The sequence below is a fragment of the Sminthopsis crassicaudata genome, chromosome 4, assembly GCF_048593235.1.
Source record: "Sminthopsis crassicaudata isolate SCR6 chromosome 4, ASM4859323v1, whole genome shotgun sequence".
Lineage (NCBI taxonomy): Eukaryota > Metazoa > Chordata > Mammalia > Dasyuromorphia > Dasyuridae > Sminthopsis > Sminthopsis crassicaudata.
In genome coordinates this window covers 137,521,505-137,543,803 of record NC_133620.1, presented here as the reverse complement: position 1 = coordinate 137,543,803, position 22,299 = coordinate 137,521,505, and the positions used below count along the sequence as shown (strand labels likewise).

The 22,299-nt window shown below is 36.6% G+C and overlaps 1 protein-coding gene across 6 annotated transcripts in view; it reads left to right on the top strand.

Annotated features, from left to right (window-relative positions):
- The first annotated feature begins 6,152 nt into the window (after window positions 1-6,152).
- Window positions 6,153-22,299, top strand: part of TIAM2 (TIAM Rac1 associated GEF 2) — a 281,831-nt gene continuing 265,684 nt past the window's right edge. For 4 of the 6 annotated variants that reach the window (XM_074309456.1, XM_074309459.1, XM_074309452.1 and 1 more), the window contains exon 1: window positions 6,153-6,289. The gene's annotated coding sequence lies outside the window, so the exon portion shown is untranslated. Of the gene's footprint in view, window positions 6,290-6,806; window positions 6,920-22,299 lie in introns of those variants that run through there. The other 2 variants (XM_074309455.1, XM_074309454.1) reach the window with 2 other exon arrangements.

The following is a 22,299-nucleotide window of genomic DNA, read 5'->3' as shown; positions in this document are numbered from 1 at the left end:
ACATAATTCCTTTTGCCTTACGTTAGAAATTCTACCATTCATCATTCTTTTAAATGTATTTCTTTAAAGAAGCCTGACTCTGATATCTTGTCAGGAGAAGGTAGAGATGGTGAGTTTAGTCCAGGAAAGGCAGGAGACACAGAAACCACATTTAAATTTGAGGATTCTGGAGTTCTTAGACTTAGAAGTTGATATCATAGTTTCAAAACTAGAAGTGAAGGAAGTGGGGATACAGTCAAAAGACCCGTGAAAATCAGTTTAGGATGAAAAGAGGCAGCATCCTTAAAGTTGCCTGCAAGGATCTCTTAAACTTCTCTATAAACTTAAGCTTGTATTTCACTGGATCAGAAAATTTGATTAATCTTCTTATACTCATCAGTTCAGTATCTATTGATTTTAAAGATGCCTCTACTAGTTCTGGTAAAAGAGATCTACCCCTTCATACCTTGGATATCATATGTGGTGAAGGACTTTTGATATGTGTTTTCTATATAGCATTTGGATTATTACTTGATACAGTGGAAAGATTGCTGAACTTAAAGTCAGAAGACCTGAATTTGGGTACTGGCTCTGCCATTTACTTAGTTCATGAATTTAGGCAAATCATTTAACTTTCCTGAGTCTAATTTAATTATACTACTATAAAGAATAGGATATCCTACTCTGAAGAATGGAAATTATAATGTCTGCATATGAAGAAAGTATTTTGTAAATTATCTTGTTCAGTTGTTTTGTTCAGGTCCAACTCTTTTTTACCCTATTTGGAGTTTTCTTGGCAAAGATACTAGAATTGTTTGCCATTTCCTTTTCCAGTTTATTTGACAGATAAGAAAATTGAGGCACATAGGATTCAGTAATTTGCTCAGGATATGGGATCATATTTGAGCTCAGGTTCCCATGTGTTTTTACTATACCACCTAGTTGACCCATTAACTGTTTAGCACTATAGAACTGTGGACTATTATTATTATCATCATTACCATGATTATCACTACCAGGAAAACAGATTAAAATAAAATGAAACTTCTTTCTACTTGCCAGAAACTTAATTTAAGATAATTTAACAGATGTTAAATGATTAAAACCATAAGTAATTTAACAATAATAATCTTCATAGAAGTGACTACAAATGTCTGACTCTTATCTCTAAATAGGAGCAATAAAAAGGTGATGTTCTTGGCAATATAAATTGAAAACAGTTTGACCTTTTGTTTACTTTCAGTCCCATATCATGGATTACCCTGCACAATTCTCTGGAGTGTGTGTGTGTGTGTACTTTTAGAGATGTTTTGTAAAACAAATGTCCTTTCTTAATCTGTGTCCCAATTTTCATTGTGGAACACAGATATCCATAGCACTTTAAGTTTTGTAAACATTTTTACATGTTATTTCATATGATCTTCTTGTAACACAGATATTATTATTCTTATTTACAAACAATATAACTGATACATAAAGAAATTAAATCACTTGTCTATGATCATAAGGTGAAGTAAGCATCTGAGGTGTGATTTGAACTCAGGTCTTACGTAGTGATGTGGATAGAACTGGGGCCTGAAGTCAGGAAGACCTGAATTCAAATAATATGCCCTTGACCTGTATGATCCTCACTTAATCCTGTTTGTCTCAGTTTCCTCATTTGACAATGAGCTGGAGAAGGAAATGGCAAACCATTCCATTATCTCTGTCAAGAAAATCCTAAATGGGGTCACAAAAAGTTGGACATAAATGAAATGACTGAATAACAACTTTGTAATTCCAAATCCAGCCCTCTATCTAATATTCTATTTAAATGCCTATATTGTTTTCTTGTTTTTGCTTATTTCATGGGACATTAGTTTGTATTAATTTTCCCAGACTTTCTTCATATTCCTCATTTCTTCTGGCATAGTATCATGCCATTAAATTTCTTTACCATAATTTACTTATTCATTCTCTACTTGATGCTCATCTATATTGTTTCCAGTTCTTTGATCATTGAATGGGCTACTATGAGTATCTGGGTATGTATGGGACCAGAAAATTTGATTTCAAAGAGAAACAGACAGAAAGGATTTAATCATTTCCTCTTTATTTGATTAAGGCAAACATACACCTGTGTTTGTTGCTGAATCAGCAGCAAGGAGGGTGGCTCTTCCAGATTATACTTCCTAGGAGGGCTGAGGCTCGGTTGTCAAAAACATTTTGATTTAACTTTGTCTTGCACACTAAACAATACTAAGAAAATTTGCCTTCATTCTTCTCAAACCATTGAAAAAGAAAGTGAAGTAAACTAAGCATAAAGAAAATCCACAAAAGTTTGGCAAGAAAGCCTTCAGGGAGATAGACCCTCTTGGGAAACCTCTACTAACCTTTGACACTTTATTTTAATCCTTTGGCAGAATAGTTTGCCAAAACTGAGAATAGAGAGAAAAACTTGGCCTGACTGTATGAATTCTCCCCCCCCTCCCCATTAACTAGCCTCTTAGACAATGTGAGGGAGATTGCAAATAAACCTGTTAAAAAAGAGAGAGAAATGGATTTAGTGTAATTAATTGGTAGAATCCTGGTTCTTTCCTACTAGAAGGCTGTAAAAGTTGATTTGAACCCTTGGGAAAAGGAATTAGGCTGAATGGATGATATTACTATTGGGCTTTGTCACTGTACTGCTTGGCATAGAAACCAAGGCTTGGGGCAGAGTCTTGCTTGAGTAGAAAGCAGAGGCAGTCAGATTCAGAGTCCTACTATGTTCCAGGATAAAGTAGTGCTAAGTACTTGGGTTGCACAGAAATGCCCAAGACAGTCCATGTCCTCAAGGAGCTTACAATCTAATGGAAGAAGTTTGTGTTTAGTCATTTATCAGCCATGTCCCACTCTTAATGATTCCTTTTGGGATTTTCTTGGCAGAGATGCTGAAGTGGTTTGCCATTTTTTTTCTCTAGTGCATTTTACAAGTGAGAAAACTGAGGTAAACAGGTTCAAGTGACTTAATTAGGGTCATGCAGCTAGTAAGTATCTGAACTCAGGAAGATGAGTCTTTATGATTCCAGATCTGGCACTTTATCCATTGTGCCACCCAGATGAAACTGAAAAGTTTTGGGGTGGGTTGTCAGGGGATACAGGAATTTAGCTGGGATGGCATGATGAAGCTAGGTGGGAAACAATCTGAGGAGCCATGAGTTAGAGTTGAGTTCATCATTTGAAATGATGAGTTTTTAGAGATCATGAAGTTCAGGAAAGCAGTCCTTGCACCTTCCTTAAATGTTAAAGGATCTGGGGGAAGCTGTCCAATATCTATCTTTACCCTTTCCAACCAGAAGGAATAACAATGTTTCATCATTAGTCCTTTGGAAATTATGCTGATCATAGCTCCCATGTCTTTCAAGGCTGTTTGTCTTTACAATATTGTCATTTTTAAAATTGTTCTTCACACTTTACTCTGCATCAGTTCATATAAGTCTCTGAAAAGTTTTTTTTTTTTTTTTTTTTAATCATCTGCTTTACCATTTCTTATAGTACAATAGTATTGCATTGGAGCAGCTTGGTGGCAAGGTAGATTAGTGGTCTATGAGTCTTCCTGATTTCAAATCTGGCTTCAGAGATTTGTTAGCTATATAACCTTGGGCAAATCATTTGACTCCTTTTGCCTCAGTTTCTTCATCTGTAAAACAGACTTAAGAGGAAAATATCTTTGCCAAGAAAAACTTCAAAAATAGGATCACGAAGTTAGACATGACTGAAAGGTCTTAACAACAACAAAGTATTGCATCATATTTATATACCATAATTAGATTAGCTATTCTCCAACTGCTGTGGGGCACCCTCTGTGGAAGAATTGGAACACAAATTTTCCTATATCTAAGTATAGTACTCTGTTCATTTTGCCATCTAATTACCTCTAAGTGCCAAAACTAGTCTTTAATGGCTCAAGATCAACTTTGAAAGATCTATGGTACTAACTTTTTTTTTTTTTATTTATTAACTTTTTTTTTTTAGTTCCTGATTTGGATGAAAGTATAGATGACACTTGTATCAAATTTGTAAATGACACAACTGAGGGGGATAGCTTATAAATGGATGACAAAATATAAAAATGAGCCTGAGAGAGTAGAACTATCTAAGAATTCTAGGAGTATGCTATGATCAGGTAATTACTATGTCAATTCTTACATGTTATATGAATATGAATTATCCAATTCAATCCAACAAACTTTTTTTTAAAAAAACCTTTCTAACGTTCCAGGCATTTTGCTTGGTATTGAGTCTCTATCCTCAAAGAGTTTGTGTTTTACTAGAAAGGTTTCATGAAGGGCAAGGCCTCTGTAGGGAATCTGGAAAGGATTTACGAATTTCAGGTTGGAGAGGTGAGGGAGTAAGGCTTTTCACATGTAAGACAATTTGTTTAAAAGCCAAAGTCTTGAATAAATAATGCTCTAAATTGGAAATTTAGTGAATGATTTGATTGGAAAGTATAGTGCATGAGATAGATTAATGTGACATAAGCCTGGAAAGATAAAGTGGTCAAATTGGGAAGATTTTTATTTTAGAAATAATAAGGAGATATTCAGCTTCTTGAGCAGGGGAGTGATATGGGTCAGACGTGTATTTTAAGAATATTATTTTAGCAACTGTACATAAACAGGGACTAGAAAAAAAGAGAATTAGAAGCTGGAGATCAAAATTAGAATGTAATAGTCCTGCTTAGATGGGATGAGAGTCTTAACTAGGGTGTTGAGTGTAACAATGAGAGAAGTCAGGTAGTAGAAGTTGAATAAGTAAGATGACAACTGATTAGGTCTTGTGCAGAGAAGGGGAGGAGGGAGGATGTCTCTGAGGTTGTGAATTTTGGAGACTTGAAAGATGATGGTGTTAGGAGTAGAGGGAAGCTTAGGGCCACAGATAAAATAAGTCCTATTTTTGACATCCAAAGTTTGAGGAGGAACCGTTCTATAAGTTCTTAATGATTTGGCTCTGACTTTCCAGAAAGAACTGAGGACTGGATATGTAGATTTAAGACTCATCTGCATAATGATAATTGAATCCATATGATGCTATTATTGTTACCATGTGCTAATTTTGAAAGGATCCTTTTTTTTTTTTTAATTTGAAACTTTTTTTGAGGGGCATGTCTTGATTAAAAAAAAAAAAACTTTCTAAGAGATATTTTTAAAAATAAGGGATTTAGCCTCAGAAGAAAGGTCAAGGAGAACAGAGAGTAAGGTTTTTCAGACATCCTGAGAGGTCTTTGGTAGATTTTAGTTTTTAAGTCACTTAACCATAATAACAATTATTACTGATAACATATATACGCTAACGTACCAACAAAAGTGAGACAAAATTGGTTTTTTAAAACAAGCGTCTTTGCAGCTTTCTACAGTGCAAATGTGCAAATCGTTGAAGGAGAAAAACTTTTTCTTGCAATGGAAGCATCAAAATACTATTGTGCAGAGATCCAACGTTCTTACCTGCTCAGTTTGAGGGCACTCTTGAGTTTGAGATGCAAGTCAAATGACTTCCCTGGCCTGGTTTCCCCGTTATAATAATTTCCCCTATCTGTTGAACCCCTTTCTGTCTAGACTATGGAAATAGAGCGCTGGGAGCATTAGGAGGGCTGGTCCCTTACCACCTCGCCCGCTTCTCGTCCTGGTGTGAAATGTTTGGGGAGATACTCTGTAAGCTGACAATCACTTTCTCTGGCAACGCTCTTGGTAAATTAAACTTTTGGAAGTTGGAGAAAAATTGCCTGTATTTAAGCTCGTTTTTCTTCTTTCTTTGAAAGCACATTCAGGCGTGGAGTGCCTCTGGATGTGTTTTCCCCTAAGAGTGTCCTATGCTTGTACTGTCTGAAAGTAAACCTTCCTTCCAGGTGGAGGAGGCTCTTGAGGCGGGCAGCCGGACTGGACTGCCCAGCAGGAGCCCCGCTCCGTGCGCTCCCGTCTGCCTCGCGCTGCTCTTTGCCGGGGTCCCGGGTGCGTTCGCTCGGGGGTGGGGGGTGCAGCAGGCCTGCCCGGCGGGGCGGGGATTGGTCGCCAGGGCTGGGCTGGTGGAGGGAGGAGAGGGGAGTGTGCGGAAGGAGGGGGCAGGGGAGGGTTCGGCTGGGAGAGGGCGTCTCTGCACCGCCGCCACCGCGGCAGCCACTACTCGGAGCGCGATCTTGGAACAAAGTGAAGACGCAAACTTCCCCGGCTGCTGCTTCGGCCTCTAGCTGCCTCTCGCAGAGCAGGGACCGAAGGAGTTGGCAAGGAGGCTCCCCAAGCGAGCTCTCGATTGCTGAGTCTGAATTGGAGGCTGCGAGGACGGGCTGGCCAAGGTAAGGAGCCCACCCAGACAAAGAACGCCGCCCCCCGCCGTGCGCCCAGCTCGGGGGACGGCCGTGGCAGAGGCCGAAGGCGTGGGAGCCAGACGTCGGCTAGCTTCGGTTGGGCTCACCTGCCCCCCGAGCTCCGGTGCTGGAGTGCTTCTTGCCAGCCCCAGCCCAGCCCCAGGCTGCTCCCTCTCGCACTTGGCAGGTCTCTCTCCTTGTACATCTCCAGTTGCTGCCCCAGCTTCGGGGAGCTTGAGTTTGCTGGATAGGAGGAGGGTCCCAGTTCGAACCAGAGCTTTAAAAAACAGCATTCGCCTCCTTTCTCCCCCCCCCCCCCCCCCTTTCTTTTTCTCCTTGGTGGCGCTCATTTATCTTTTCTTGCATCTTTCTCCTTCGCTCCGGGTTTCTGGTGGTGGGCAGCGAGAACTCGCGAGCGAAATGTGAGGTGGTATCTCTCTCTCTCTCTCCCCGCGTTGGACTGGGGGCCGGCCACTCCTTAGGAGCACCTCAGGCGGTAGGGTCAGACAGTCTTTCTATACTTAGCCTGAGCCGGGCGAGAGTCTGCACTTCCTAAAACAGCTCTGAAATGGGGTTTCCACTGGATACCGCTTACGGACCTCTTTGTAAAGTTCCCTGGTAAGAGTGCTTTACCTCCATCCTTCCCTGTGTGTGGGGATCCGGACGGGGAGACGGGGGTGGGGGGAGGGGGGAGATGTGGAAGTAGGAGCGGGGTGTTTCCGATTAAGACTTAAGTCTTGACACAAAAGAGAAGTTTATTGTCAAATCGAAGTACTCTGGCGGCGGACTGCAGCCCTCCTTCACTACAACTGACGTGGGCGGGAGAGTGAAAGGATTCCAGCGACTTCACTTTGGATAGTGGTTCCCCTAAATTCTTCTACAGCTCAGAATAGTAAATAGCTTCCACTATTCAATGAGATAGAGGTGGGGAGAGAAAGAGAGGGAGAGGGAGAGAAAGAGGAAAAGAGAGGGGGGGAGGGAGGAAGAGGGAGACACACAGAGAGGGAAAGAAGGAAAGTCGGAAGGAAAGGAGGGAGAGAAGGAGGAAGGACAGACGGCAGGGAGGGGCTGAGAGAGAAAACAAGGGGAGAGAGAGAGAGGGGAGAAATTGGATTCAGATGCAGAGAAGCTCTGTGTAAATTGTGCCGGCTCCTTTTCTAAATAATTCTGGAAGATCAGGAAAGTTCCTGGGGCTTGAAGTGTCTGTGTGAACCTGTGATAAGATGAGTTTTAAATGGATTTAAATTCACAAGAATTGATTTGTAAAGAATAGCTTCTTCCAACAACTCAGGGCAAACTAATTGTAAGGATTTCGAAGTTTTTAGTATTATCTTTTAAGAAAAACCGAATGTCTTTTTTTCTTGTATGGTTTTTAAAAATGGGAATGTCACCAATTTTTAAAAAAGAAAAAGAAGTTGTGCATCCTAGCAGTAAATGCTACCCAGCTGGAGCTCTCTTTGAGCTTGGGTTCCAATAGCCTCAGGCGATAGCAGCCTGGTGACACTTGTAATCATTAAGGCATCTGAATGTTGTGATAAGGCTGTTATTCACAATTAAAACAGGATTGTTGGCACCAAATTCTCTTAGTAGGGACCATTTCTTTCCTCTTACTATTCACTTCTTATATCCTCACCCCATTGCTACGAATCTCATTATTTTAAAGGGGGAGGATCTTGATTGTCTCTAATTTCATTTCAAATACATTCTAAACAATAGTCTAAAGTTATATATTTTTAAGGAAATCTACCAAATCATTCAGTCTCCATAGGTCCCATTCTTATGGTTCAATTAAATACTACAAGCACTTATGATGTGACTAGTTCAGATTGGTTTGGAAAAGCAGTATCTGTTGCTGAACTTATCTGAAGAATTACTTTTTAACATTTATGTTGGGAAAAACAAGTGGAACAATTTAGTTTATCCTTACATGTTTCTTTTTATTAAAATACATTTTATCTTTAAAGCAATGCTTTTTTTTTAAGCATCATGTTTTGTAGTGTTTCTAAAAACCATTGTTTCTCTGCCACAAAACTCTATCTTTTGAATTTCTTGCATAATAAGACTTGTTCTAGGAAATTTTTGGATGCTCAATGTAATATAGAAGTCAAAGTTTGCCAAAGTGTGAGGATACCAAGAAGAGAAATGAATGGCTCAGTTAGCCCAAGAAGTTCTGGATTGGGGTATCACTAAGCCCTGATTGACTTGTCCAGAAGTATTAAGCTTCAGTTCTGATTTTGGAAATAAACCTAGGCTATTTGTCCTGATAGGTTGGATTTGTTATTTCAGTGATGTGGGTGGTTCTTCCTATGGTCCAGATCATATTGTATCCACACATACTTGTATTAAGTCTTGTCCATGTCCTATGTTCCCAGAAGTTCTACCCAATCTGCTGAATCCTTATTCTAGATCTGTTGAAAGTGTCTGAATCTATAAAGAGATAGAAACTCTTAGTGTTTAATTTTCAGACCTTTGCTTTTTGAGACTTGATTCTTTTCAGTTTCACTCACACTGGACATGACTTAATTTTATTCTTGGATGGTGTGGATTGGTTTTGGAAAGAAATAATTTAAAAATTGTAAATGTAAATAAAGGTTTTTAAAAAAATCACACTTAGATATACCACTGATGTTATGTACTTGAGCAAGTAATTTAATATCTCCTAGGCCTCAGTTTCTTCATCTGTAACTTCATCTGTTTCTTTTATCTGAACAAGTTAATCTCTAAGGCATCCCATCTATGAGTCAATATACTTTTAGGGGGGAGGGGGTCATTTTTTCCTGCATTTTCCTGCATTCCTGCATTCTTCTAGTGAAAGAATGTTTTGAGTTCTCATTTTGAAAGAGTTCTCAGTTTGAAGGTGTATACACACACACAAACACGTGCATATGTGTATACACACACAAGCATATAGGTGTACTTTCACATAAGTATAGGGGGACTTCCATTGTGTTTTTCTAGGTATTAGGTATACAACAAAATGACACATTATGGATTACACAAAAGGAGTTTCATATATAAGAATCCAATGTGATATATCTCAGCATGCAATGTGCCTCTTTAATTAACTGCTTCCTAGCAAATATGTTTTCCAAACAAGAGATTTGCTTCCTAGCACAGCATGTAGGTACTTAACAGACTTAGTAACTGATGGAGTATTTGTTGAATGGATGACTTTGTGTATGTAAAAGTTATTGATAAAACAAATTTATTTAATTTTTTAAATAAGAATTTAATCTTCAAAATGGCACAATAGCAGATAGGATGTTGAGATATTCTGTGTGAATAATTGGGAGCAATGGATTGTTGATGGGGTAGATGATAAAGATAGACTAAGTCAAGAAGACCTGGGTATTTTCCTGCCTATGACACACAGAACTTGGTGATCTAAGACAAATCACTTCATTTCTCAGTGTCTTAGGTATCTGCCTAATAATATAAATGACAGAAAAGTTACAACACATTTATATTCATGGAAGGAATTTTCCACACCATGAATTTCTTATATTAAGGAAAATACAGGTTGGATTGAAAAATTATTTCTCTGAAATTTAGGAATTTTGATCTTTGTTTTAAAGTTGTGATGTTCTGATTATTCTGTTTTATATACATTTTACATTCAATTCAAATAGGTTTATATATAATTTCCTAGAATTCAGCACTCCCTCATCTCTTTCCCTGTTTCTATACAGCCTCCCCTCCCTGTCCCACTTCCATTCCTGAAATGTTCTCCCTCCTCATTTCTACCTTTTAGAATCCCTATATTCATTTAATCCACAGTTCTAGTGCTACCTTCTTTAGGAAATCTTTATATATTTCCCTAATTGTTAACCTTTTCCTCTGCTTCAAATCATCTTGCATTTATTTATCTGTTTACATGTTATGTCTTCAAAATAAAACTTAAGTGCCTTGAGGGCAGAGTTACAGGGTGTCCCAAAAGTCTTAGTGTAAAAATATTATTATTATTACTATTATTATGGCAGTAATGATTAACCATACTGTAATAACTAACATGTGGCACTTACTATGCCATGCACTTTACAAATATTATCTCAAAATAACCTTAGGAGGTGTATGCTCTCAATATAACTGCATTTTACAGATGAGATAACTGATGTGACTTGCCCAGTAAGTGTTTTGAGGTATGATTTGACTTTTTGACTTCACATCAATCTGTCCACTGATATCTCAGCTTCTTAAACTGTGGGTCACGACCTCATATCGGGTGTCATAACTGAATGTGGGTATCACGAAGTTATGACTTTATCAGTAAATTTTTGATTTGTATACCTATGTTATATGCCTATATACCAAGAGTCATGTAAAAATTTCTCAGGTGAAAAGAGGTCGAAACTGGAAATAGCTGCATTACACCACCTAGCTGCCAAAGACTTGTCTTAGACTTTATTTGTCATTTTGCCTTTGTATACTTAGTTCCTAGTGCAAAATCTACATTTTACATGTAGATGGTTAATAAGTGTTGAATTAGATACATTTTCACTGAAATCATGGTATTTACCATAGAAATCAATACTTAGCTGTCATTGAGGTTGTAATACAATATAATAGAAACTGCAGAATACAAAAGGAAAGTATGTACACAAAGACAGGAATGAATGGATAAAATAAGAAGTGACAAAAGAAGTAAACGACACACTGCATAGGTATATTTTTAAAAATTCATTCAGTGAGCATTTATTTATTTATTTATTTGTTTGTTTATTTATTTATTTCAGTGAGCATTTATTAAGGTTTTGCTTGATGCCAGTCACTATGCTAGCATCTGGGCTAAAAGACAAAGAATAGGGAGTTTTTGCCCTTAGGGAGCTTATAGTTTACCAAAAGGAAAAGTTCAGTTAGTTGTCAATAAAAGTTTATCTACTTTTTAATGATTATTTAAAACTAATTATATTATTAGTTTTTTTTTTAATTGCAGGATAGAAAGCTCCAGATTGTGCATTTGATTTAAAATTAATAGCTAATATACTTTCTAATAATTTGTGTATGTGAAGACATTTTTAAATCCACAATAAATTCTTAGAAAAATTATGATATTTATTTAGTTATCTCTTGCCTTATAAAATAGGTAGTGTATTATTTCCTGAATTTTACAGATGAAGAAACTGAGGCAGAGGGCAGTGAATTGATTTGAGTAGGGTCATATTGCTGTTATGAGTAAATTTCTGTCTTTAACTTCAGAATTCTTGGCTCCAATTCCATGACTTGTCCTACTGCATCACATGGCCTCTCAGTATAAAAATGGTGTGAAATGAGAACAGTGATAGTGACAAAAGAAGGTGTTAGTTGCATAGGAAGGGATCTATTTTGTCTTACACCTTTTGGCTTCCCACAGAAACTTTGTACACAAGCCAAATCTTGCTACGAGTATCTCCTTGTTTAGTCATTTTTCAATCATAGCTTACTCTTTGTAACCACTTTGGGACTTTCTTGATAGAGGTACTGGAGTTTTTTTGTTTTGTTTTGTTTTGTTTTGTTTGAAATTTCCATCTACCAACTCATTTGAGAGCTGAAGAAACTGAGATAAACAAGGGTAAACAATTTGCCTAGGGTCTCACAGCTACTAAGTATCTGAGGTAAAATTTGTATTCACGTCCTGATTCCAGGTCCAGCACTATCCATTGTGGCAGTTAGCTTATGAGTATCAAACTAGCAAAAGTTTTTGTTTTTAAAAAGCCTTCTTAACACCTATTGATGACCTACTCATTTCATGTAACATGTGATACAATAAAATGCAGTGCAACTGAAATAATTTAGATTATCTCCCAGAAGTTAATAAAATGGAATTTGACCTATGTTCTTCAATAAATGCCATCAGAGCTGTCATTCATTCTCTGTGGCATTCTCAGTGTAATATCTGAATCACATTGTTAAACAAATAATTTCATATTTTGGTAGAAACATTGTTATTTCTCTGTGCAATGTGTCCCCTAAAAGGAACTAAAACAATCTTTGTAGATTTGGTATTTTAGTACTTATTTGGAGGTGGGGGAAAGGGAGCAAGTAGCCCTTCACACATTTGGAATAGTTTTTATGCCCCCTGAGCGGATAATGATACTTAAAAGTTGCAAAAACTCTTTATTCATTCTTTAGTCTGCCCACACAGTGTGAGACAGTCAGACCTCTAGGCCACTGTCTCCGGACAGTTCCTCACTAGGGATTTGTAGTATATTTCTTAACTTGGATTCTGTATGGTCTGGTGTGGGGCCAAGTCTGCCTCAGGAATCCAATCCAGTTTGAATTTAGTTGCTTTTTTTGAGTTTATGAAGTCTACAGATTGAGAAATAGAATCTGTCCTTCAGTTTGGATTGTTTTTTATGGGGTCAGATGACAATTTTTAATAAGTGATCAGATTTTTTAGTCATGTTCCTTCCAGGTTTCCAATAAATCAAGTTATTGCTTTAGGCTTTAGGAAAGAAATTGGAATTGTTTGCAATTATTTTTATCAGTACCTTAGAAAAATCTAACCCTAATGTGAATGGTTCTTACTCAGATTACCTTTACTTTCATAAAGTGGTCAAAGTTAAGCTTTTCCAAGGCTTTTAAATTAAAAGCACAAAGTGTAATTTAGTAGAAGTCATTGCATTTTTTAGAAATCTGTCCAATTCTGATGTAGCTGATCACTTATTATTTTATGTAGGCAATTTTTGATTATAGAAGGACTAAAATTGCTAACAGCATTTTAAATTTTATTTTTTTTAACAGCCTTTAAAATTTTTATTGATGCCTTTTGTTTTTACATCAGTCATCTCACTCCTCCCCCTCAACTCCAGAATGTGGTCCTTTCTTATAAGAAACAGTTAAGCAAAAGCAACTGTTTAACAGTGACTATGTCTCACACATATGCTAGATTTTGTCTCTAGAGTTCCTTGACTCCTGCCAAGAGAAAGGAGCTATGTTTAATTATCAGTTTGTTAGGACTTTTTTTGCTTTTCATTTACTCATTGTTGAGCTTCCTCTGAGTGATCAAATTGTGATTGTCACTGTGCATATTGTTCTAATTCTGTAATGTTTTACTTTTTACCAGTTCATTATCAATCTTCTCATGTCTCCCTGAATTCCTTGTATTTATAACCTCTTATTTAACAGTACTACTTTATTGCACACATAACAGTTTGGGCAGCCATTCACCACCTGGGCAATTTAGCCAGGATTTTTAAGGGTCTATTCTATGTTAGCTGCAATACTGGGTGCTGGAAATACAAAGACCAAAGTGAAAAGATCCTTGCCCTTAAGGAGACAGAGCTATACACAATAAGGGTAAGATGATTTTGGGGAAAAGGCCCTAGCACTGTGGATTATCAGAAAAGGCTTCATATAGAAGGTGACAGGCAGCTAGGTAGTGCAGTGAATGGAGCAATGGATTTGGAATCAGGAATACTCATCTTCATAAATTCAAATCCAGCTTCAGACATTTATTAGCTTTGTGACCCTGGACAAGTCACTTTACCCTGTTTACCTCTGTTTTCCTCATCTGTAAAATGACCTAGGGAAGGAAATTGTAACCATTTCAGTGTTTTTGCCAAGAAAACTCCAAATGAAGTCACAAAGAGTCAGATAGGACTGAAACAACTGAACAATAGCAACAGAAGGTGATAATTGAAATGAACCATGGAAGGAAGGAAGATCAAGAGGAAGTACATTATAGGTATAGAGGATAGCTAATGTTAAATACAGGGATGGGAGATGGAGTATCATGTTTGAAGATAACAAGATAGACAAATTCCATTGCAATGTATGTGAAGGAGAATATTGGGCAATGAGATTGGAAGGTTACATTGGGGCCAGATTGTGAAGGGCTTTAAATGCTAGAACAGAGTTTATATTTACTCTTAGAGACAATAGGGAGTTATTGGAATTGATTGAGTAAGAGGATTACATGATCAGACCTGTGCTTAATGGAAATCACTTTATCCTTCAATAGCACTTGAGAAGAGGAAACTAATGAATGGGCTATAGTAATAGTTCAGGTGACAAGTATTGAGAGACAGAACTCTAGGAGTAACTATGTAACCAGAGAGAAGGTCATGTAGGCGAACTGATTTAGAGGGAGAGTTAACAAGACATCAAAGTTGTGAAACTAGGTCTGTATAAATACATCTGGTAGTCATTATTGAAGTGACGATCATTAATTCTATGGGAGCTGATGATATTTTCAAAGGCATGTAGAAAGAGGAGCAAAGGCAACCAGGACTAGAGCCTTGGGGTACCCGCCAAATTAGTGGGCATGTTATAGATCATGATGCACCCAAGGAGAAGAGAGAAAGAAAATCCACAGAAAAGAGAGTTCCCAGGAAGAGAGAATAATCAATAGTCAAAGTTGAATGAATTAGATGTGTCTAGAGAAGATGAGGATGGAGAAAGGAGATCATTACTAACTGTGGAATGAGTATTGTTTATGATTTATGAGGGCAGAAGCTAGTGGAAAAGGTCTAAAAAGTGAAAGGAAAAAAGTTGAGATGACAGAGTATAGACAGTTTTTTTTTCTTAAAGTGGGAAGAGAAATATAGGTAAAAGTCCAAAACAAAAACCAAGCAACCAAACAAAACTTGAAGTAATAGTGGTATACAGTCCCTATCCTCAAGAAGCTTACATCCTATCATAGTGATGGAATGTATGACAATACATTTAGAGATAAGTGAATACAAAATACATGTGAAATCCAAAAAGTAATTTTGGAGATCATACAATGGAAAGTTGGAGGAAAGTGAACTTAAATAACTTAATATTTGAGCTGAGCCTTGAAGCTAGCTGAATTACAGAAGGTTTAGTTTTTGTAAGGGGAGGTGAGGATTTAGTGGTATAGGGGATGAGTTCATGATAGAGTGTTACAGGAATGAGGGAAAGACTTGAAGGCTATAGGTGGCAAAGAGCAATTAGACCAATTGGGCTATAATAGAGAAGATGTGAGGGAAAGTGATGTGTCCTCAGCCTGAATGGGTAGGCTGCAGATTTTAAAGGGTTTTAAATGAGGAACAGAAGAACCTGGATTTTATCCTAAAGGAAATAGGGAACCACTGAAGCTTTATGAAAAGAATAGTGACATGATTAGTCTTTTGATTTAAGAATATTATATTGGCAGTTCTTAAATAAAACTGGAGAATGGATTAGAGAAGTAAGAGACGGGGGTCAGGGACACCAATAAGGAAGACCTAAACTAAGGTGGTTGTGGGATGAACACACACAAAAAAGATAGGCAGATGAGATGTTGGGAAGCTAAAATAGATAGGATCTGGTGACTAATGGTTGATGGTAGGGATAGAGGTGGGTGAGTGTATGGGGGAGGATGGGTGGTAAGAAGGTGGTAGGTAGCATGTGAAAGAGAATAAAAAGTGAGGATGATTAGATTGCAAAACTGAGAGAATGGGAATGAAAGATGATGGCATCCCTGTTAGAAAAAGGAAGTATAGGGGAAAGGAGAGTGAATTTTTAGAGAAAGATAGTTTCCTTTTGAATACCCATGTTGTTCCTAATTCCTTACTACACTACCACAAAAATGCTGCTATGAATATTTTGGTATTTATTGGACCTCTAAAAGCTTTCCAAAAAAAAAAAAGTTAATAGCACACTCATAGTATTGAGAACTTTAAAAGAAGTAGACTTTTAACCAAATATTTGACTTTTTAAATGAAGTTTTACTCATTTGTCAATACTTTGTTTATTTAATAAAGTTTACTAATAAAGTATTTTCTTTCTGCTAATTTGCCAAAGTAGTTGTTTTGATGGAATATTCTGTAAATGAAACTGTCTTGAAAAAAATTGGAGAGCAAAATAGGTTAATTCACTATTTTCATGAAGAGAATTAACCTGAGCTTACTTTCCTTCCAATATGTTAATGAGACCACTGAGAAATACAGCTAACTTGTTCTTCCTAATGAATGATGTCGTCTTAGGGGTTGCTTTCAAATGGATGTAAATGAAGGAATTTGGACATTGGATTGAATAGATATCACATTAGGACACATCTGATATACTCTCCATGAGTTAAGCTGTTGCCTTAACTGGTGGAAGTTGTAACTATGGGAATTATATAACAATGTGGGGACATGAAGCCTTGATGAACTAACTTCTGCTGATTCAGAAACCAAAATATGTTCTTCTTTGGCTTGTCTGTCTTGTATTTTCTCTGTGGAAAATCATGATGGTTCTGTGAAACCACAGTGATTTTTTTTTTTTTTTTTTTGTAACTCTTCATTGACAACAATCTGAGCCTCTTGCTAATAATGGTGGGGCATTTGTAGTTGTTAGAAATGCACAAAATCATTGCAGTCAGCTTCACTTAGCACCATTGTTTCAAGGAGGGTGGGATGCACAATCTGTGTGCTAAACTTGGCAAGTAGAAGCAGCCATTTGGTGCAACAGAGGTGATAAGGGCACTCAGTCTGGAGGCAGGAAGACTGGGCTCAGATTTGACAGGGAGGTCACTTGTCCTCTGTCTCAGTTGTAATTCAACTGTAAAAAGGAGATATTACTGCATTTCTTTCTAGGATTGTAGTGAAAGAGCAAATGAGATAATATTTTAAAAGTACTTAGCTCAGTGTCTGGCATATACTAGGTGCTATATAAATGCTTATTTCCTTCTTCCTTTCCCTTCCCTTCCTCCTTTCTTCTCTTTCCCTTCTTCCCTCTCTCACTCCCTCCTTTCCTCCTTTCCTCCTTCCCTCTCTTCCCCTCCCTCCTCCCTCCCTTCCCTTCCCTTCTTCCTTCTCTCCTCCCTCTCTCCCTTTTTCTCTCTCTCCTTCCTTCCTTCCTTCCTTCCTTCCTTCCTTCCTTCCTTCCTTCCTTCTTTCCTTCCTTCCTTCCTTCCTTCCTTCCTTCCTTCCTTCCTTCCTTCCTTCCTTCCTTCCTTCCTTCCTTCCTTCCTTCCTTCCTTCCTTCCTTCCTTCCTTCCTTCCTTCCTTCCTTCCTTCCTTCCTTCCTTCCTCCTCCCTCCCTTTCCTTCTTCCTTTGTTTCCTATTTGTAACACTAGTCTCCTCATTATTCCTCTCATACAATACTTCATCTCCTAGTTCTCAGCTATTTCACTCGTAGCCCCCATGCCTGGAACTCTTTCCCTCATCTCAGCTTCTTGACTTTAAGTCTCAGCTAAATCCCTAATATATGCAAGAAACCTTTCCCTATCACTTTTAATACTAGTGTCTTCTCTCTGTTTTCTGTCTCCAAATTATTTTTATGTGTTTTCTTTGTACATAGTTATTTTCATGTTGTCTCTCCCATTAGACTGTGAAATCCTTGAGAGAGAGACATTTTAAAAATATTCTTGGCACTAAGCATAATGCTTGGAACATAGTAGGTACTTAATAAATGTTGACTTGTCTTGATTTAAAATCATTTATTCATATTCAATAGATTCTTCTGTTTATAGTTAAGTTTTCCTTCTTTCTTTACTTCATGTTAGGATTACAAAAACTGAAGCTTTTCTACTTTTTCAAGGAACTCTCTATATTTGTGATTAATACTCACATATTTCCATTCCCCTTTATCAGTGTGGAAAAGGGAATGCTATATATTTTCCCCTTTCCAAATAATCCCATTGCACTTTTCTTAGGAAGGAGGAAACTTCTGAAAGTATTGGAGAATCATAAATTAGAACTTTAAGAGCCTTTAGAAGACCACCAATCTACCCCCTTCATTTTATAGAGGAGGCAGAGACCCCATAAAGTTAAGTGATACATCTGTGGTGACTTAGTCAATGGCAATGCTAGGATTGGGACTCAGGTCTTCTCACTCTATGTTTAGTCTTTCCACTGCACCTTGATACTAAAGCTGTCATTTGCAACTTCAAGGTTAGCTTTTTGGCATTTTAAAATTAGATTAAAATGTTAAGAATTTATATTTTGAAAAGCCAAAGTTTAAATAATGCAAAGCATAAATTCTGAATGTGTTAACCTATTTAATAAAAATGCCTTTTTGCCTTTATGACTTAAAAAGTTTGAAAACTCAAGCTTTAAATAAAATAAACTTTAAAAAATCATTAATATATATGTACAAATGTATGTATATTAGCATATATACATACACACATAGACACATATACATTTATACATGTCTTTACCTCCCTGCTATGAGAAAACATCAAAGAAGGACTTCAATGAACTATAGGTGTGTGTTTGCAAATCTTCTCAAGACTTATAGAACCCCAATCAGGCAATAACTTCTAATGGTGTAATGATGGTAAAGTCAAACTCATAACATATAAGTTCAAAGGCAATGATCTAGATTCAGAAGTGTGTATATCTGAAATAATATAAGTAAATATTAGGATAATGCAGCTGAGAATGAAGGTTTAGTCTCTTAAATTTTTATATTGTTCCTTATTCAGATCATAATAAAATAAATATAATGAATGTTTCACTGATATTTAGCAACACTTGTACTCTTCTCTTTCTGACCCATTTCTTGTTGGCATTTAGGAACAGTAAAAGGTAACTGAGATTGAAATTAAATTTTTATTAAAATGTAAAACCCTTAGATTAACGAAAAGATAGAAATCAGAACTATATGGAAAGGAATGTCCATATTTGAGTTTTCTTTCAATGCACAGAGTGAAGAATAGGGAGAAGCAAAGATGACTTGATGGTTTTAGAGGCAGTAGACAAAGGGCAGGATGGAAGGAAGGGAGCGAAGATGAAATCTTTCTCACATTTAACTTGATAGAATGCAGTGTGACAGATCTTGCTAGTGGTATTTTGTACTACTCAACTAACCAATATGTCAAAAGATAGAAAAGTCAGTTTGAGTGTCACTTCCATTTAAAGCAAAACCTTATTAATTCAGACTAAGTCACAATTTGTGATGAGTTGGCAGGGACTGATGTTTCTCTTTGCATTTTTAATGATGGAATACTTTGTTAAGCTTGTTAGTAATGTGAACAAATTTGTAGGAAAATGTTAAAAATTAAAAATTATTTATTTTTTAAAAAATCCTCCAATATTTTATGACAGCTATTTATTTATTGTTGTTGGCCAAGAGGTTTACCCAGTTATAGCAAAAAAAAAAAAAAAAAAAAAAGTCAGTCAACATATAGCAGAGATTCAGGCAGTATGCATATCCTTTTTCCTTTCCTTGTTTCCATTTAAAAATCTCATTTGGACAATGGGCTATAATTTTCTCAATCTCTGTGGACTGATATTTCTGGAAAGAAGGGTGGGAGGATTTATTAAGCATCTATTATGTACCAGTCATTGTACTAAGAACTTCACAAATATTATATTGTTTAGGGGCAGCTAGGTGGTGCAGTGGATAGAGCACCAGCCTTAAATTCAGGAGGACCTGAGTTCAAATCTGGTCTCAGACACTTAACACTTCCTAGCTGTGTGACCCCAGGCAAGTCACTTAACCCCAGCCTAAAAAAAAAAAAAAAAAAAAAAAAAAAAGAGTTATTTGATCTTCACGACAACCCTGAGAGACTGGTGCTTTTATTATCCCCATTTTATAGTTGAGGAAACTGAGGCAAAAAGAGGTTAAATAATGTGCCCAGAGTAATACATATAATACATGTTTGAGGCTCAATTTGAATTCAGATTTTCCTGACTCCAGGCTCAGTGCAATGCTGTTCTTTGATAACTGACAACCTGCATCAGTGGCTGAAATCTTATTCTGTTAAAGCAATCAATTGGAAGAGACAGCTTCCTTTCTTTGTAGAAGGAAAATTAGCTTAGCCTACATAGCAAGACCCAAGTAAGTGCTATTGATATTACATTTGTAAACATTGATGCTTAACTTATTCTTTTTTATTTTTATCCATGGGAGGCATCTTTACATAGATGAAGGAGGGAAGGAGTAAATCTCAACTTGGAGTCAGAAGATTTAATAAATAAGAATACAAGTAGAAATTTATTAAACTCCAATTATTTGTAGAACACAGTGCTGATGCTTGGTGGGACAAATTTTCAATGAGACTGCCTTTTGGGAGGATATAATTTAATAGGAAATTACTTATAAGTAAGGCTTTTACTCACCTCTGTGGTCTTGCATAAATCATTAAACCTCAGTAGGCCTTAGTATTCTCATTCAATAATGAGAATATTTTATCCTCAATAAAGATTTATTATGTCCCTCCTACATTCAAGAAGGTCCTGTGCTAGTGACTGAAAATACAGGAATCATTTTATATAATATAACAAGATCCTTTGAATCATGTTACCTGAAGAAAAAAGGTAATGAAGATGAGAACATTTACCAGAAGAAGAATGAAGTACAATAGTGATCTCCATTGAATCTCAAAAGAGATACGATAATGATAAAATATGACATGTTTCTTTTTCCACCAAGGAATTTATATACTATAACATAGGGGAATGCAAAGAATGAGGAGATAGGTAGACAAAGTACTCTTGCAAAATTGGAGATGTTGGTCCCTTTAGCTAGCTTTTTATTTTCTTTCTAGTTGGAACTGTTTCTGTCTTCAATTCAGAAAACATTAATTCAGCATTAATATGTAGGGTCTTGTTGACATAGAGCAAGCCTAGGGGACGGAAAGAATTGGGTCAGTGGTCAGCCTCTGATACACACAGGCTTTGTTACCCTGGAAGACCACTTAATCTCTCAGGGATGGGTCATTCCCTATGATCCTTAAGTTGCCAATCTGAACTAATAGAATATCCTCCAGGAGAGTTCCCTATTAATAATAACAGCAATGATAATAAAAAACATAACTCACATTTGTTTATGTATCACTTTAACGTTTTCAAAACATTATATATATGCACATGTACACACACAAAACACACACACACACACACATATAAAATCTCATTTAATCCTCACAAAAAGAATGGGAATTAAGTGCTATTATTTTCTTCATTTTACAGATGAAGACACTGATGTTTAGTCACTTGACAAAGTTTATTTGAGTGCAGGTCTTCCTGAAGCTAAATCTTGCTCTCTTTCCATTATTTCACTTAGATATCTTGCAACTACTTAGCTTCTGGGATTGTCACAAGAATTTAAAGAAATATAATCTATGTAAAAGTTTTTGCAAATGGTAAAATGCTATGAGAATATAAGCTGATAATAACTTTTATGATTACTTTTTATTCATTATTGCAACTCTCTGAATTTTCATAAGGAAGTACTTTAACTCAGTTCTATTTAACATACATTCCTGAAAGTAATAAAATTAACTGATTACAATATAATCTATAATTCAAGATTTAAAATGATCTCACTACCCTGCATGCTTTATTAATAATTAGAACAATTAGGATAACATATTTCTACAGAACTTTTATATTTTATCAAAATTTTCCTTGAAACATTTTTATGATGGGCAAGTATTATTAATCCCTGTTATAGAAATAATCAAATAGTTTCAGGGACATGAAGTGACTTGAATTGTCCAAAGGTCATACAGCAAGTATTTGAGTTGGTCTTTGAATCCAACTCCTTTTCTGACTGTGAGCTTAGCTTCAGTCCCTCCTGATTCTGATTCCAAGCTTATTATGTTTCCCAATATAGCCCACCATTTTCTTGTCTTGTGCTGTACTCAAGGCATTATACTGAATTAGTGAAGTTTTTCTGTAATTGAATCCAGGCGAATGAGTAACATGTCCAGGGATCTCTCTGGGAGTTCTTGTAAAGATGAATAGGTTTCAAAGTATACCATTTTGTGAATAATTATCACCAAATCTCAACTTTGATATCTTCTAGATAAACTTCTGGAAATTTGGTTAACTAGAAAATTTTCTAAAACTTTATTTAATAAAATCTATGTTTGTATAGATCTTAGCATGGGAAATAAATGATATTGTTGCCATGGATTCATACTTATGGAAAGATTTGAATATCCATGTTTGTAAATCAGTATAGGATAGTTTGTCTTAAGGAAAACCTTTAGGGGCAGCTAGGTGGCGCAGTGGATAGAGCACCAGCCTTGAATTCAGGAGGACCAGAGTTCAAATCTGATCTCAGACACTTAACACTTTCTAGCTGTGTGACCCTGGGCAAGTCACTTAACCCCAGACTGGGGGGGGGAAGGAAA